Genomic DNA, 18,086 nt, shown 5'->3' with positions numbered 1-18,086 from the left:
GAAAGGCTTAGCCGAAAATTGCATCACTGTGAACTTAGAAACAAAGTACTGGGATGATTGAAATTCACTAGGAGAGGCAATGTTGAGGTCTCTTATAAGAGAAATTTCTTAATATACCTGCATCATGAGTCAAAAGTTGAAATGGAGAGTGACTTAGCAATAATCTATAAGGGGAAATTTTGCAATCTTGTATAGAAATGAAACATTACATGTCCTACTTTGATAATTGAAATACCATAACCTTCTGCGTGAAATTAATGATTGAACTGAGTACGTGTTATACCAAAGCATATTTGCACAGAGATAAAGTTGGTAAACCTGTTAACTAAACTAATATTGACTAATGAGTGGAAGAAGAGCTCAGGAGATATATGGTGTGATCTTGCCGTTAAACAAAGTTTCTCTCGCATAGCAGTCAGATTCTTACAGAAGAATATGAATGAAATGTGAGTGTAAGCAAATTGTGAGTACAAGTCTTTGCGTGAGTTGGTCAAAATAATATTTGAGATGAGTTCAGATTTCAGAGATGAATTTTTTCTATTATGTGATTTCTTTGAGAAATATGAGATAGTATTAGTCAAATGAGTGATAATCTTTTAAAGTGGATTATCATATGTAGTGTGAAGTGCAGCAGGAAAAACAGTAAGTAACCTTGATTTGAAAAAAAATGTGTGAGAACTCTGAAAAGTAAGTCACTGTAAAATCACAACAAAAAAGATGCAGTGAACTTTATAAAACCTCAACCGTGACTCTGTAAATAAATTCACTGTGAACTCCTATAAAAAAAAAAAATTGTCATTCTGAAAACTAAGGTACTCCGAAAAATAAACTAATCCACTCTGCAAAAACTAAGTCAGTGCAAAAACTGAGTCAGTCTACGAAAACTAAGTCACTCTGCAAAAAAAAAAAAACAGCGTTGAATGTAACGAAGCGTCATTTTTCTGGGTGAGATCTGAAGGCTCTCTGCAGCTATCCAGGATAATATGGATATATTAGACTTCTGGCATCAGTCAATAGGCCTACTGGGGTACATGAGCCAGAACCTGGCCTCTTCAGAGAGGCACGAGGAGCAATGGCCTATAGAAACCCTGAGGTTGGGAGCATTCTATGTCTGCCATCGACCGGATTAGGCACCTAGAACGGTAAGCACCGCAAAACAAACTCCTATTCTGGTTAAATTATTGCTACCGAAAACCGAACTAGTGGACAGAACTCCCCCAAATGAAAACGAGCAAACGAACATGTCACCATGTTGCTGTCTGCGCAGCCTCCCCCTCTCCTCCCAGGAAGGGGGAAGGGAAAGCTGCAGACCATCACGCCGTCTATCCACCCTTCAGTTCATAGGCTGGATGTCAAAACACATGGCAAAACGCGACCGGGGGAAGGGAGGAGTGCCGGGGAGGCTTCGGGTCTCACGCAGAAAATGACATTTTATTACATTCAATGCTGGTTTTCTGGAGGAAGCCTTTTTGGCTCTCTGGAGCTACTTACCCAAAGACAAAACAAGAGGGACAAGGATAGACCGCAGTTGGGCCAGACCGAGGTATCCATCAGATGACCTGGGAGACCCAAACCCTAAAACAGGGAAGAGGGGAAACTGGTCAGCCCAGTGCACGTTACTGTCCACCAAGGCAGTGGCATGCAGGAAACAGCGGAAAGCCGCAATTTGACACAACACATGATGCACCTCCAGCCAGACAAACTAAGTATCGACAACCCAAGGGCCCCTCCGGAAACCAGCAGTCACGTCCCTTGCCAGAAAAAGAGACAGCTGCAAATGAACAAACCAACTACCAGGACGAAAAGAGCAGAAACCCCTACGCCGGAGGAGAGCACGAAGCTCCTCGACTCGATCCCCAGCCAACAAAAGAAGAGCCTTTGCCAAACAAACCTGAACCAAAGGGGCCACCACAAACCGAGAAGAGGGGGAAGGTGAGCACGTGGTCCAATTATCAGGACGGCTCAGGTGGCACATGAACATGCCGGAAGTGATACAATGCATGGATTAGCTTGCGAAACGGCGCCAAAGTAACATTAATGCTGAATGCAAGCAGCAGAGACTCCACCGGTGCCGCATGATACGAGGCAACAGTGTCCTGCATAAGATGACGGTCCTGAATTAACCAGAAGAAAGAGGACAAGACAACCCTATCACAAACTGCAGTCAACCTACGAAGGGTCAAGAAAATATGGAAGGACTGTCAGGAAACTTCATACTGCCGCCGAGACAAAGCACGCAGGTGGGACACCATCAAAGAAGCCACCTGCTCATCATACAAGTGGTGAGGGACTCGAGTCAGAGAGACAAGACGTGAAAGGACAAGGGACGAGGCGCAGCATCGAGAAGACCGCCAGAAAGACCCCCACCAGAAACCAAGGCTGGGTTGGTCACCAAGAAACCAAGAGGACTACCCTCTCCTGGTAAGTCTCCAAGCAAGCCAGGACCTGGAGCAACAGCTGAACCGGGGGGAAGAGATACAGGTAACCCCACCTCGACCAGTCCAGCTACAAGGCATCGGCCCCGACTGCAAAGGGCGTCACGTACAATGGGAGACGCCTCAACCATGCCGACGCACAGAGGTCCACTTTTGGAGCCGTATGGCTGGCAGAGCCAGCGGAACGAGTCGACGTCGACTGTCTATTCCGTGGACAGGGAAATGAACTATAACATGCCATCTGTGTTGGGGCGTTTAGACACCCCCCAAACGTGAACGGCTATTAGAGCCAAACCTCGAGAACTCGGCAAATGAGTCACTCGAAGGGACCAGCCCCAAAGAGCCAAGGACTGCATCAAGCCCCCGCAGTTCAGGCAATGAACCACAAGGGAACAGTCTGAATGGAGCAGGATCGTCGATCCGCAAGCGACCCAAACCCTTTGAAGCGACATCCACACAGCCATGAACTCCCACACTCTGCTGTGAGCCCGACAGAAGAACGGATCCCACCGACCCTTGCCAGCCTGGTGAGCACTGGTCACAAAGCCCCAGCCATGGGATGACGCATTCATGAACACACCGAACGAGGGCTCGGATAGGTGCCAAGGCACTGAACCTCCCAAAAAAAAAAACAGAGGAAGCCAGCAACTCAGCAACCTGTGCCAGGCCCCCGGCGGCCAAAACAAGCAATCGTGAGAGAGGCGGAGGGGACGACCCCAAGGGAACAAAAACAGCCGATGAAGCCAAACCCGACCCGGCGGTTAGACCAGCATGGCAAAGTTCAGGCTCTCACATAAACTCTCGAGCAAGCTCTGCGTGACTCTGGAGCCCCTCCGAAACAGGCGAAGGCGGGATCGCAGATGAATCGTGACGTACCAATGAATGTTCATGAGGTCCAGGGACACCATCCAAGCGTCGGGCTCCAAGAGAAACCGGAACTGGGACAGAATAGTCGTTTAGAATGAGGGACAATGAACCAATGGGTTCAGGCGAGACAGGTCCACAATGGACCAGAGGTCTGCACAGTCCCATTTTGAAACCGGAAACAGGTGGGAGACCCACCAGAGAGATTTAGCGCAGGAGAAGTGGTCAGCCCGAACAGGCCCGAACCCCCAAAGAAGAAGGTGGCCACTGCAGGCCACATGAAACGACCCAAAAAGCCCACAAATCATGAGGAAAGCATGAGCAAACAGCACGAGCCTCCCCCCCCCCTCCCATTGCCCGGTCAGTGGAACGTACTACTAAAAGGCCGACGCCCCTTACAGGAACCCAACCGGCGCACAGACTGAGCACCGTGTCGACCAGACAAAGATGGTTTCAAAGGCCGCTTCATATCAGAAACTGGCACCAACGGCCTACCACGACGGAAAGAACCCCGAGCCCTGGCATGACCCTTCCATGAAGACTCCCCACAAGCTCTCCGGAGAACCAACAAGACCAACAAGGAACAGCAACTAGAAGCCGCCTGCAGATACTGCTGAACTGCAGACTCTGCAAACAGCAACAAGCAAAAAGGCAAAGACAGCTAAAGACCCAGGGCTCAAGCGGATTCAACAGAAGATTCATGCACTGCCAGCCGATACGTGAGGCGGGAAGCAATGACAGTGCCACTGCATCCCACAGGATCGGCGCGAACAGCTTCACCATCGCAGACGACATATGCACTGCCAAGGGCAATGCACCAGACCCAGAGGCAGCCCCAAGCATTTCCTCCACAATCCAGTCCGAAGACAGCTCAAGAATGGAAAAGAAATGGAAAGCCGATGCCAACAAGCCACATGCGTGCAAGTCCTCAGCCATCAGTGCCACCGAAAGGGAAGGGTCCTGTACGTGAAGTTGCACCACCCTGACATCCCTCGGAAGAGCAGGGACAAACAAGCACACGTTAAGGTAAAGGTATCCAAAAGCGCATCCCAGGAAAACCTTGGAACACCATATGTGCTAATGCCCCTGAAGCATGCGGGCTCGACAGAACGTATGCCTCGCCTCCAACGACAAGAGAGGGCAGTCTGCAAGCCAAGACGACTCCGATACTTCATAATGAACCCAGTTAGAACGAAAGAATGAGGATCCATTACAAAGGCATAATCTGGGTTGCACAGGATGTAAGCCACAATGGCCTCCCGCACCACATGTGGTGGGATGCCAAAAACCTCCAAAAGGACGGGACCGAAGAACCCACAGGGCCATGGAACCAAACCCAGGTAGACGTTAAATTCAATTTGTACGAGGAGGGAGAAAAGGAAAACCCCACCCTTTGTAACACCAAACCCCACTCCGAGGGTAAAAAAACCCACGTAGGGTCGAACGGGGCCCAAGACCCCCATGTCAACCCCTCCCCCTCTCTGGGAACTCAACCACAAGGACCCGGGGCCGAGACGTCCTCCAAACCCTCCACCTCCAAGGAAAACGCAGAAATCGCCAAGAAAGCATGAACGAAGGGGGCCCACTGGTCAGACCCAGAAGCTCCGGCTGGAGGACCAGGTTCGAATGTCTCTGCCGCCACCCCAGAAGGGGACTCCCCCGAAACCACCCGAGTTTCAACACCAACTAAACCTAGCCCCGACTCCAAAACCCTCAGACGCCTTGGAAGCGGGAGCAAAGGGCAAAGATTAGGACACACCATAGAAGGGAAAGACAAGGGGACATGGACAGAACCAAAGTCGAAGCGACTAATGCCCCCAAGTTCAGGTCCGCATAACCAAAGCGGGGCAGTTTTGGGGCATCCAGGGAGGCAACCAACTGCATGCGCTGCAACAACCTGAACCTCGCACGCAACGCTGCAGCTGCCTGTACCCACATATCCTGATCATTGGACTGGGCGAACTGGAGTATGAACAAGCAACAATGCTTACAAGACTCTGGATCGAAGGCATCACTGACCCAACAGGCAGCATGATGGAGGCACAACCGGTAAGTGTTACCCTGAGACTGGGGGACAGAGCAACCTTCCGACTTCCTCGAAGCGAGAAGACACTCAGGAGTCACATCCATCGAACCACAGAGCCCCTTCGGAGTTTACCATGGGCCCTTAGCCACGTTATCTTGCCAAGGAAAGCCCAGGCACCGGCTTTAACCGGTGTGCCACTCATGGAGACCTAGCGGAGGACCACCAAAGAACAAGAGGATATGACCAACCAAGGGGCAGACCCCCCCTCCACCAGGTAGGGAAAACAAAAAGAAAAAGAAAACCTCTCAAGAGGACAAAGTGCTCAGGTGGAACAAAGCCGGCCACTTTGAAAGGTGAAAACTAGCTGCACAGCACCCTGTGCCTCAACTAGTGAAGAAAATTACCCTCCTACCCAAAGACAAATAGGGAAACACAGAAACCACAGCTGGCTCCAAGAGTGCTCCCGTCCTCCCAGCGACTATAAGAAATATTGCCGGAACAACCGTGGACATCTTCAAGAGAAAACTGGACTATTTTCTAAGAGAAGTCCCGGATCAGCTAGGCTGTGGTGGGTATGTGGCCCTGCGGGCCGCTCCAAGCAACAGCCTGGTGGACCAAACTCTCACAAATTGAGCCTGGCCTCGGGCCGGGCTTGCGGAGTAGAAGAACTCCCAGAACCCCATCAAGCAGGTATCAAGCAGGTATCAAGCATGTGCCCAATTACCGAGCAGTAAAAGACATAACAGAGGTAGACTTCAAAGTGACTTGTGGAAAGTGGCCCCAAGCCCCAAGGTCAGTACTTATAGGGCACCTAGGGAAGGGAACCCTTGGCACATGCAGCCCGAGTACTAGAAGAATAATACTCCTAGCTCGCACACTAACTGCAGAGACAGCACGTCACCCCAAAGGACTGTAAACAAATCTGGAGCCAGAGACATACGACATGCCAGTGCCACATCATTCAAGAACTGAAGGGGAGAGAGCTGGCATGGGGGTCTGGGGCTCTCCTTTACCCCCTCCCAGGGAGGAAGGGGGGGGGGGCAGCGCAGACGGCGGCGAGATGGTGACGTCATGCTCGTTTTCATTTGGGGCAATTCTGTCACTAGTTCGGTTTTCGGTAGGAATAATTTAACCAGAATAGGGGTTCGTTTTGGGGCGCTTACCTTTCTGGGTGCCTGACCTGGTCGATGGCAGACGTTGAATGCCCCAATTACATCGGGGTTTCTTGGCCATTGCTCCTCGTGCCTCTCTGAGGGGGGGGGGCCAGGTTCTGGCTCATGGTCCGTGGTAGACCTAGAACTCCATGCACATTGTCTGATGCCAGATGTCAAATATATCCATATCAGCCTGGATAGCTCCAGGGAGCCGAAGGGGATCCCCCACACTCCCCAGAAAAATTAAGTCTGCAAAATGCAGACTTAATTTTTCTCTGCAAAAACTAAATCTTTTTGCATAAACCATGAATATATGATACAATATAACAAGATCGATATGGCCAAATATGATCTCTTGCAAGATCAATATGGCCAAATACTAATGAGAGTCAGATTGCATAAATATGTCATCATGATTTTGTTACAAAGTTACCCTTAACCATGATTGGTAACTCAGAACTGAACCTAGGTGTTATACTACAATGCTGAGTATAATAAAAAATGGATGTATACCTTGCCAATAAGTGGTGACAGAACAATCCTAACAAGGAACAAAATTCAATGCAAATGTGCAAAAAAAAAAAAAAATACTGGAAACAGGTCTCACACTGAGATGCATGTTCATGCACACTAATGCATACTTACACACATTCACTGGCACACGTCTCACTCGCCCTTTAATACTCGGGGAATTTGCGAAAGACCAGTCGAGGGTTGAGTACACACGTTATGTTTAGTTTGGAAAATTATACTCCAAGTATTGCTAGTCATAAACTTTGATTCCTTAAGAGTTTGGTTGAGAAACAATGACTGAGATTTGCTAGATACTGCATGAAAGATCAGTTAACATGTTTTTAAAAACTGCAAAGTTATGTTATAAATTGATGTTGAATAAAGATATAATTCTAAAGTTATTCTTCTACCATTTTCTTGGTTGGTTACTACATAAGATGTTAGTATATGAAAGAAAGATGAAATAAAATGATAAAGATAAAAACGAGATATGATATTAATAAAGTTATGATTGAATTTCTTACCGAGCTGATGTGAGTGACGTTTCATGTTTGATCCGGAGCATAGAGTATGGGAACGAAGACATAGCACAGAACTACATTATATCAGTGATGAAATATTGAACAAAGTATATTATAAGGGAAGAATGATACATCTAGAGAATTGAATGGTGTAGGTATGGACTGATAGGAAAGTACGTAATGTGTTTGCGTCATCTGCAGTGATAGGTAAGTACCGATATGTAAGTACTCTCACTCAACCCTAGAGTAGAGGAGGCGTATCCACTCTTTAAATGGCAAGTAATATGGGCAAACCTTCATGTTAAATTTATTGTCCCGAAACAACTTGCATTATTATATCGCTCTATTCATGAGACCCTCCATACTAATTATAAGTTGTTAATGTTGGGCATTAAGGACAACAATAGATGTGACCAATGTACTGATATTGAGAATAATATGCATATATTTTATTTCTGTAAGCAGAAAGTTGTTCTTGTAAACTGGATTACAGACACTCTAAAAGCTTTATGTGGACCAAGCATTAGAGTGGAGATAATGAGGTTTTTAATATTACATATTGACATAACATGCAAGAAAATGAAAAATACAATAATTATACTACTTTCTGATTACAGTTTTTGATTGTGGATAGGAAGGCAGGAGGGTTACCCAGTAGACAGAATATTGAAGTTCTTGCGAGACAGGATCAAGTATAACATTTGGGGTTTGGGGTAATTATGTAAAATATATATAAATGTATTATTTTCCCTTGTAAATTGATGAAAATATGATATAATATATTATTTAATAAAGAAAAAAAAGAATTAAAAACAAAAAAAGATAAAACATAAAACATGTAGTTTAAATAGCTGAGTTGTAAGGTACAGATCGACTTGATTTAGTATAATTGATAAGATATGAGACAAAATAGCTTTAGATGAAAATAGCTTTCATGGACGATGTTATACGAAACAGAACAACAGTTTAGTGACTTGAACTGGTTAAAGTTGAGTTAATCGTTTAAATACTGCTTAAAACAGTAATGCTATGATATGGATATGTTTGACTTGGTAAAATGTTTATCTAAATAATGTTGAGTTTGAAAGACTTTTTGATGAATAAAAGAAGAACGTAGTTTGGAAAGTACTGTTAGGTAAGTACACATACATGAATATTTGAACTAGTCGAACTATGGAAGACACAGAACAAAAGAAAAATAATGAAACAATACTACACGCTAATATTTCACGGAGTGTAGTTTACTCTCTCTCTCTCTCTCTCTGTGAGAGAGTATACTTAGTATATCAGTATACTAAGTATACTTAGTATACAGATCAGTATACTTTGTACCATTTATAAGTCATACACACAAAGTTGCATAGAGCTATTTAGTGTTTGCTTGATGTGTAAAGAGTAGTGGTCGGTGATATGATACGAAACAGGTAACTGACTGTATGATGAAGTAGAAATGGGGAAAAGATAAATTAAATTGATTATACTATATAAACGATAAACATTCTGAAAGATTGAGTTGGTAAGATTCATATCTCATAAAACACAAATATAAGTTGCGGTTTTATACATAGTTAAAACTACCAACATGGTTTTCGGTTGGCTTAAAGTTTTCTTAGTACATAAATAGTAATGACGAGATATGGTAAGAAAGACTTAGCAAGCTTTATATGTCATATAGTTGTGGATGGAAGATTCTGTTACAAAGTAATTAAAAAAGTTCATTCATTTATTTCGCAGTAAGATGGCTTAGTAAAAAATTTTAATAAGAAGATTCTATTGTACACCTTATTATTTTTATTGGACTACGATGCACAACCGAAGTTAACATGGGAAGAGCGAGAGAGTAACACTATACTTTTAAAACGTAGCATCCTAGACCCGGGAAATGAATGAAAGGTGAGGAGAATGTCAGGAACTTGAATGGAATGCATCATTAGACTGAGTGGTGAGGTTAAGCTCAGCCGCACTCATCCGCACACCCACTCCCGCTCTCAGTGTGATCTCTCTCACACTCGCTCACAATCATCACATTCATCACACACATGCTGTCCTCACACTTGTTCACTCATCACTTTCATCATACTTTCACCACACTCTGAAATGAAATTAGTAAGAATCAATTAGACAATGGAATAATTTGTAAATGCTATATATCCTTTTACTACGTCTATAATATGATGATTAAAATTTAAATTGAAATAACACAACACTTAACTACAAACCAAAAATAGAAGTAGTTCACTAAAACTAAGTAGACCAATACAAGTAGCCTAATATATCTATGTGGATTTCATTCACTCCAGAGACTGGGTCACAGTGGTCATTGATCCCTGTTTGTGGAACTCGTGTCCCTGTGACACTGAGGTAAATATGCCATCTAAGGTTAGCCATAACATTTAACTACGAATTCATACACTGGAATGAATAAGAGTTTACTGCGTACAAAACACGACGCATTAAACTAGTAAGACTCAGGTCCAAGAGCTAGAGTCTCTAAAAAAATTAGTTAACCCTCACGCATATGCTCCTCCCAACGAGAGGGGGCAACCAGACACCCCCACTTGGGTCGCGTGCGCACAAGCGCGCACTTCCACAATTAACTCATGATTGATCACGCTCATCCGTCAGTCATCCATCAGTCATCCATCTCAGCCGATGTACGGGATGCTCTACGTCACATATTCCCCTACTCCCCTACTTTGGTGGTGATGCTTACCATGCTCCCGGCCTGGGTGGTGATGCTTACCATGCTCCCGGCCTGGGTGGTGATGCTTACTATGCTCCCGGCCTGGGTGGTGATGCTTACTATGCTCCTGGCCTGGGTGGTGATGCTTACCATGCTCCCGGCCTGGGTGGTGATGCTTACCATGCTCCTGGCCTGGGTGGTGATGCTTACCATGCTCCCGGCCTGGGTGGTGATGCTTACCATGCTCCTGGCCTGGGTGGTGATGCTTACCATGCTCCCGGCCTGGGTGGTGATGCTTACCATGCTCCCGGCCTGGGTGGTGATGCTTACCATGCTCCTGGCCTGGGTGGTGATGCTTACCATGCTCCCGGCCTGGGTGGTGATGCTTACCATGCTCCTGGCCTGGGTGGTGATGCTTACCATGCTCCCGGCCTGGGTGGTGATGCTTACCATGCTCCCGGCCTGGGTGGTGATGCTTACCATGCTCCCGGCCTGGGTGGTGATGCTTACCATGCTCCTAGCCTGGGTGGTGATGCTTACTATGCTCCCGGCCTGGGTGGTGATGCTTAAAATGCTCCCGGCCTGGGTGGTGATGCTTACCATGCTCCTGGCCTGGGTGGTGATGCTTACCATGCTCCCGGCCTGGGTGGTGATGCTTACCATGCTCCTGGCCTGGGTGGTGATGCTCACTATGCTCCCGGCCTGGGTGGTGATGCTTAAAATGCTCCTGGCCTGGGTGGTGATGCTTACCATGCTCCTGGCCTGGGTGGTGATGCTTACCATGCTCCCGGCCTGGGTGGTGATGCTTACCATGCTCCTGGCCTGGGTGGTGATGCTTACCATGCTCCCGGCCTGGGTGGTGATGCTTACCATGCTCCTGGCCTGGGTGGTGATGCTTACCATGCTCCCGGCCAGGGTGGTGATGCTTACTATGCTCCCGGCCTGGGTGGTGATGCTTACCATGCTCCTGGCCTGGGTGGTGATGCTTACCATGCTCCTGGCCTGGGTGGTGATGCTTACCATGCTCCCGGCCAGGGTGGTGATGCTAACCATGCTCCTGGCCTGGGTGGTGATGCTTACCATGCTCCCGGCCTGGGTGGTGATGCTTACCATGCTCCTGGCCTGGGTGGTGATGCTTACCATGCTGCTGGCCTGGGTGGTGATGCTTACCATGCTCCTGGCCTGGGTGGTGATGCTTACCATGCTCCTGGCCTGGGTGGTGATGCTTACCATGCTGCTGGCCTGGGTGGTGATGCTTACCATGCTCCCGGCCTGGGTGGTGATGCTCACTATGCTCCCGGCCTGGGTGGTGATGCTTAAAATGCTCCTGGCCTGGGTGGTGATGCTTACCATGCTCCTGGCCTGGGTGGTGATGCTTACCATGCTCCTGGCCTGGGTGGTGATGCTTACCATGCTCCCGGCCTGGGTGGTGATGCTTACTATGCTCCCGGCCTGGGTGGTGATGCTTAAAATGCTCCCGGCCTGGGTGGTGATGCTTACCATGCTCCCGGCCTGGGTGGTGATGCTTACCATGCTCCTAGCCTGGGTGGTGATGCTTACTATGCTCCCGGCCTGGGTGGTGATGCTTAAAATGCTCCCGGCCTGGGTGGTGATGCTTACCATGCTCCTGGCCTGGGTGGTGATGCTTACCATGCTCCCGGCCTGGGTGGTGATGCTTACCATGCTCCTGGCCTGGGTGGTGATGCTCACTATGCTCCCGGCCTGGGTGGTGATGCTTAAAATGCTCCTGGCCTGGGTGGTGATGCTTACCATGCTCCTGGCCTGGGTGGTGATGCTTACCATGCTCCCGGCCTGGGTGGTGATGCTTACCATGCTCCTGGCCTGGGTGGTGATGCTTACCATGCTCCCGGCCTGGGTGGTGATGCTTACCATGCTCCTGGCCTGGGTGGTGATGCTTACCATGCTCCCGGCCAGGGTGGTGATGCTTACTATGCTCCCGGCCTGGGTGGTGATGCTTACCATGCTCCTGGCCTGGGTGGTGATGCTTACCATGCTCCTGGCCTGGGTGGTGATGCTTACCATGCTCCCGGCCAGGGTGGTGATGCTAACCATGCTCCTGGCCTGGGTGGTGATGCTTACCATGCTTCCGGCCTGGGTGGTGATGCTTACCATGCTCCTGGCCTGGGTGGTGATGCTTACCATGCTGCTGGCCTGGGTGGTGATGCTTACCATGCTCCTGGCCTGGGTGGTGATGCTTACCATGCTCCTGGCCTGGGTGGTGATGCTTACCATGCTGCTGGCCTGGGTGGTGATGCTTACCATGCTCCTGGCCTGGGTGGTGATGCTTACCATGCTCCTGGCCTGGGTGGCGATGCTTACCATGCTCCTGGCCTGGGTGGTGATGCTTACCATGCTGCTGGCCTGGGTGGTGATGCTTACCATGCTGCTGGCCTGGGTGGTGATGCTTACCATGCTTCTGGAATGGGTGGTGATGCTTACAACACTTTACATGTCGACAGTCACTGTAATTATAGAGCATGCTGAGGTTAGCATTATGCAATATTAAACGATAACATTAATTATATTATTAACAATTATTCAATCATGGGCGTTTTAAATAACCCAATTGAAATATTAATTGAAATATTTTATCAGATGGCAGAGAATCTAGACTATTAATTTAAATTATTGAGAATATGTACCTTACCTACATAGAGACGTCCCTAAAGCGAGACCATTGCTTAAACTTGCATAAACACTTGCTTAAACACTTGCTTAAACACTTGCTTAAACACTTGCTTAAACACTTGCTTAAACACTTGCTTAAACACTTGCTTAAACATGTCTCAAGATAGGAAAACACCCAAGTAAAGTTGTGTAGACAACAGTCATGAACCCCCAAGTGTTCAGTTGTGTCTGTGTCCTTCACTTCATTAACTTACTCATTGTGTGGTGCCCGAGTACACCTTACTAAATATTTATACTCAGTATTTCACTAATACACACTATAGCACTATAAATGGTCTCATTATATATATATATATATATATATATATATATATATATATATATATATATATATGTCGTACCTAGTTGCCAGAACTCACTTCTCAGCCTACTATTCAAGGCCCGATTTGCCTAATAAGCCAAGTTTTCCTGAATTAATATATTTACTATAATTTTTTTCTTATGAAATGATAAAGCAACCCTTTTCTCTATGTATGAGGTCAATTTTTTTTTATTGGAGTTAAAATTAACGTAGATATATGACCGAACCTAACCAACCCTACCTAACCTAACCTAACCTATATTTATAGGTAAGGTTAGGTTAGGTAGCCAAAAAAAGCTAGGTTAGGTTAGGTTAGGTAGGTTAGGTAGACGAAAAAACATTAATTCATGAAAACTTGGCTTATTAGGCAAATCGGGCCTTGAATAGTAGGCTGAGAAGTGCGTTCTGGCTATTAGGTACGACATATATATATATATATATATATATATATATTTATATATATATATATATATATATATATATATATATATATATATATATATATATATATATATATATATATATATATATATATATATAACTTTAGACACTCACACCCACCAGGAGACTCGAACCCTGGCCAACAAGATGTCAGATATGCACTTGTATCCAGTACACCATACTCAGAGTCCTAAAAAGACGTGGGATTTCCCACCGGAATTCCCACCTCTTTTTAGGGCTTTGAGTATGGTGAGTGGATACAAGTGCGTACCTGCCATCTTGATGACCAGGGTTCGAGTCTCCTGGTGGGTGTGAGTGTCTAAAGTTCCATACTTCAAAACTTGTGGTTTAAAGCAAGTCAGTACATATATATATATTATATATATTATATAGATTCATCAAGTATTTTATGTCATTAAATGCACCAGTGCTCATCAACTGAGGCTTTTGAATTCGCTGGGACACAAAATAATATAAAGAAACACCAAATGGTATATGTAATGATATTCACTGTATATGTACAATAAATTTCATATATGTAAAATCCCTCAACACCGCCCAGTGTCTGGAACCCGTAATCCCCCCAACGAGAATCTGCTCGTCGCTTCCTAATCCCCTAATAACTTGTTCCTATCTCCAGAGAACCTTATCTCACTTAAATTACTAGCCAATTGTTCGACCACCACAATTACTGGTCGACAGCCACAATTACAGGTCGACAGCCACAATTACTGGTCGACAGCCACAATTACTGGTCGACAGCCACAATTACTGGTCGACAGCCACAATTACTGGCTGTAGTAGACCGAGAAGTGCATTCTGGCTACTAGGTACGACATATATAATATATATTGTGTGTGTGTAAAGGATATGTGGAAGCTGGTCACAATTGCATTTCACCTTTGTAAATACACATTAATGACACTATGTAAAAGACATATCGAACACTTTATGTAGGGCAGACATAAATCTGTGTATCAATGTATATATATCTATTGGTTAGATTAGAATTTTAAAAACACCACAGTCACCTTCTGTGGTTGATTGTTCAATAAATCTCTGGATTATATATTTAACAGATCTCTCATCCTATCCATGGAGGACTGAAGAAAATGTATATATCCTCGTTAGCAATGTAAATGTCTGGCCACGTCTGTGGTAGAAAAACAAATATCCTATTGCACCAATAGAGAAGTGAAGAAGAGAAGTGCGAGGTCACTCACCGCGTCTTCATGCACCAAGAGGGGAAAAGGATCATGGAACTCATCACCCCAGGTGGCGTGATGCAAGAACGGGGCGGAAGGGAGGGGGAGGGGGAAGGGAGGTGGGAGGGGGAGTGGGAAGGGATGGGGGAGTGGGAAGGGAAGATCGAACAGCTATCCACGCATCGCGTGCAACACTGGAGGAAGGGAGAGGGGAGAGGTAACCACGCGTGCCGCTTGAAGGCAAGGCTGAGGGGTGTCTGACCCAAGGCTGAGTGAGGGCTGATGCAAACCTGAGAGAGGGCTGACACAAGGTTGACATAAGGGTGAGAGAGGGCTGGGAAAGGGGGGGTTGAGACAAGGGTGAGAGAGGGCTGAGTGAGGGCTGACACAAGGGTGAGACAGGGCTGGGGGAGTGGGGGTTGACACATGGGTGAGAGAGGGCTGGGGGAGTGAGGGTTGACACAAGGGTGAGAGAGGGCTGGGGGAGTGGGGGTTGATACAAGGGTGAGAGAGGGCTGGGGGAGTGGGGGTTGACACAAGGATGAGAGAGGGCTGGGGGAGTGGGGGTTGACACAAGGGTAAGAGAGGGCTTGGGGAGTGGGGGTTGACACAAGAGTGAGAGAGGGCTGGGGGAGTGGGGGTTGACACAAGGGTGAGAGAGGGTTGGGGGAGTGGGGGTTGACACAAGGGTGAGAGAGGGCTGGGGGAGTGGGGGTTGATACAAGGGTGAGAGAGGGCTGGGGGAGTGGGGATTGACACAAGGATGAGAGAGGGCTGGGGGAGTGGGGATTGACACAAGGGTGAGAGAGGGCTGGGGGAGTGGGGGTTGACACAAGAGTGAGAGAGGGCTGGGGGAGTGGGGGTTGACACAAGGGTGAGAGAGGGCTGGGGGAGTGGGGGTTGACACAAGAATGAGAGAGGGTTGGGGGAGTGGGGGTTGACACAAGGGTGAGAGAGGGCTGGGGGAGTGAGGGCTGCTACATATGTACTTGGATATAACAGTAAGGACAAAATCAATGATTCTAGCATGAATCTTCTCTATTTTCTTATTTTTTCTTTAGCCGAGAAGGAAGTTGAAAAATGAACTCTCTAAAGTTCATTTTCCACTTTTATTATGGCTTGAAGCCAAAAGATTCGTCTTGTTGTCCCCTGTCAACATTTTCAAAGGCTGAGCATAATTGAACACAATTTGGTTGGAACAGCGGAATATATGATGGAAAGTAAGATTAAGCAACTCACTATGGATCAAAAGGCTCACTGTAGCTTACCAGTCTCCTATGTTTCAGTAATGGCTGAGGCAGTATATTGGATGCTTCGTCATGTTCTCGAAGATGACAGTGTGAAAGTTGGTGATAGCTGGCTGTTGATAGTAGGCGGGTTTGTTTTTGTCAGGATACCTCTGGTGATGACCTGCTTGTGTGAGGAGTCCACATGTTCCTTGCTGTTTGTGCAGTGTCAGGCGCCTGGGGAGAGATGTTGTTGTCTTGCCTGTATACTGAGATCTTTGTGACTGATAGTCCCCAAGTGGGCACAGGAAGGCACAGACGACACTCGTCCTTTACAAGACGTTTCGTTTGATATCAGGAATTTTTCATTAGCAATTTGGGCGTCTTCTTATTGCTATAATATGTTAATAATTTATTCACCTTTTGATGTCGGTATGGCGGGGTGGGGGGGGGGTACGTTTCTTCTTATAATCAATTCCAGGACTTATATTTTATGGGCCGTGGAAAAAAGTATTTTATTAGAAGGGAACTGTAAAGTGTTATTACTTTCATGAGATAGAATGGTGGTTCATCATCTTCCTTTCAGTGATATCTTCAACATATACATTAGAGAATCCATTATTGACTAGGACCTGCCTTACTTTACCGTGCAGTCCCTGATCGTGACGGGACCTGTGTGAGAGCAGGGATCACATGTGCCTCATCCAGGACCTGTGGTCTCTACACACGACCAGATCATCACCAAAGATATCCTACCAGACAACAACAAAAAATAATCGACAGATCAATGGACAACAGAAGGGTAGACATCGATGAGGTACTCGACAACAGAAGGGTAGACATCGATGAGGTACTCGACAACACAAGGGTAGACATCGATGAGGTACTCGACAACACAAGGGTAGACATCGATGAGGTACTCGACAACACGAGGGTAGACATCGATGAGGTACTCGACAACAGAAGGGTAGACATCGATGAGGTACTCGACAACAAGAGGGTAGACATCGATGAGGTACTCGACAACAGAAGGGTAGACATCGGTGAGGTACTCGACAACAGGAGGGTAGACATCGATGAGGTACTCGACAACAGAAGGGTAGACATCGATGAGGTACTCGACAACAGAAGGGTAGACATCGATGAGGTACTCGACAACAAAACGACCCAATCAATTGTCAGCAGCCACCTAACATCCAATAGATATATTTAAGATTTCAACAGCCTTAAGAAAGGTAATTCACTACATATTATCAAGGCTGATAAATCCAGCACTGTGATCATCATGAACAAGCTTTCTGGCCACTATGATGACTCTCGAGGTGTTACAACACCTGTGTGTGTGTGTGTGTGTGTGTGTGTGTGTATGTGTGTGTGTGTGTGTGTGTGTGTGTGTGTGTGTGTGTGCGTGTGTGTGTGTGTGTGTGTGTGTGTGTGTGTGTGTGTGTGTGTGTGTGCGCGTGCGTGTGTGAATGTGTGCGCGCGTGCGTGTGTGCGTGTTCGAGTTCTAACAACGACCTGCGACTTTGGTTTAGTCGTGTTGTGGGGTGTTTCACCTTGAACCACGTCAGGAATTCTACACACATCGTCATGTAAATACTTAAACGGTTGAAACACTTGATGGGATAGGATAAGAGACACTAGTTTTGTATTGAAGGATCTGGGTTTTAAGCTATTCGAAGCAACAAGAGACCTCAGAAGCATCAGCTTCTTTTTTCAACGCCTCAATGTGGCAATACAGAAGGTTAACGCAATCCGCAGTCATGATCTCCGCAATCCGTAGAAGCCTGACGGGTGAGTGGACAGCGCTCGGGATTCGTAGTCTTAAGGTTCCGGGTTTGATCTCCGGCGGATGTGGAAACAAATGGGCCGAGTTTTTATCACCTTAATGCCCCCGTTTATCTAGCAGTAAATAGGTACCCGGAAGTTAGACAGCTGCTACGGGCTACTTCCTAGGGATGTGTAACAAAATGGAGGCTTGATCGAGGACCGGGCCGCGGGGACGCTA

Source organism: Procambarus clarkii, chromosome 8 (assembly GCF_040958095.1).
Source record: "Procambarus clarkii isolate CNS0578487 chromosome 8, FALCON_Pclarkii_2.0, whole genome shotgun sequence".
Lineage (NCBI taxonomy): Eukaryota > Metazoa > Arthropoda > Malacostraca > Decapoda > Cambaridae > Procambarus > Procambarus clarkii.
This window is presented reverse-complemented; position numbering follows the sequence as displayed.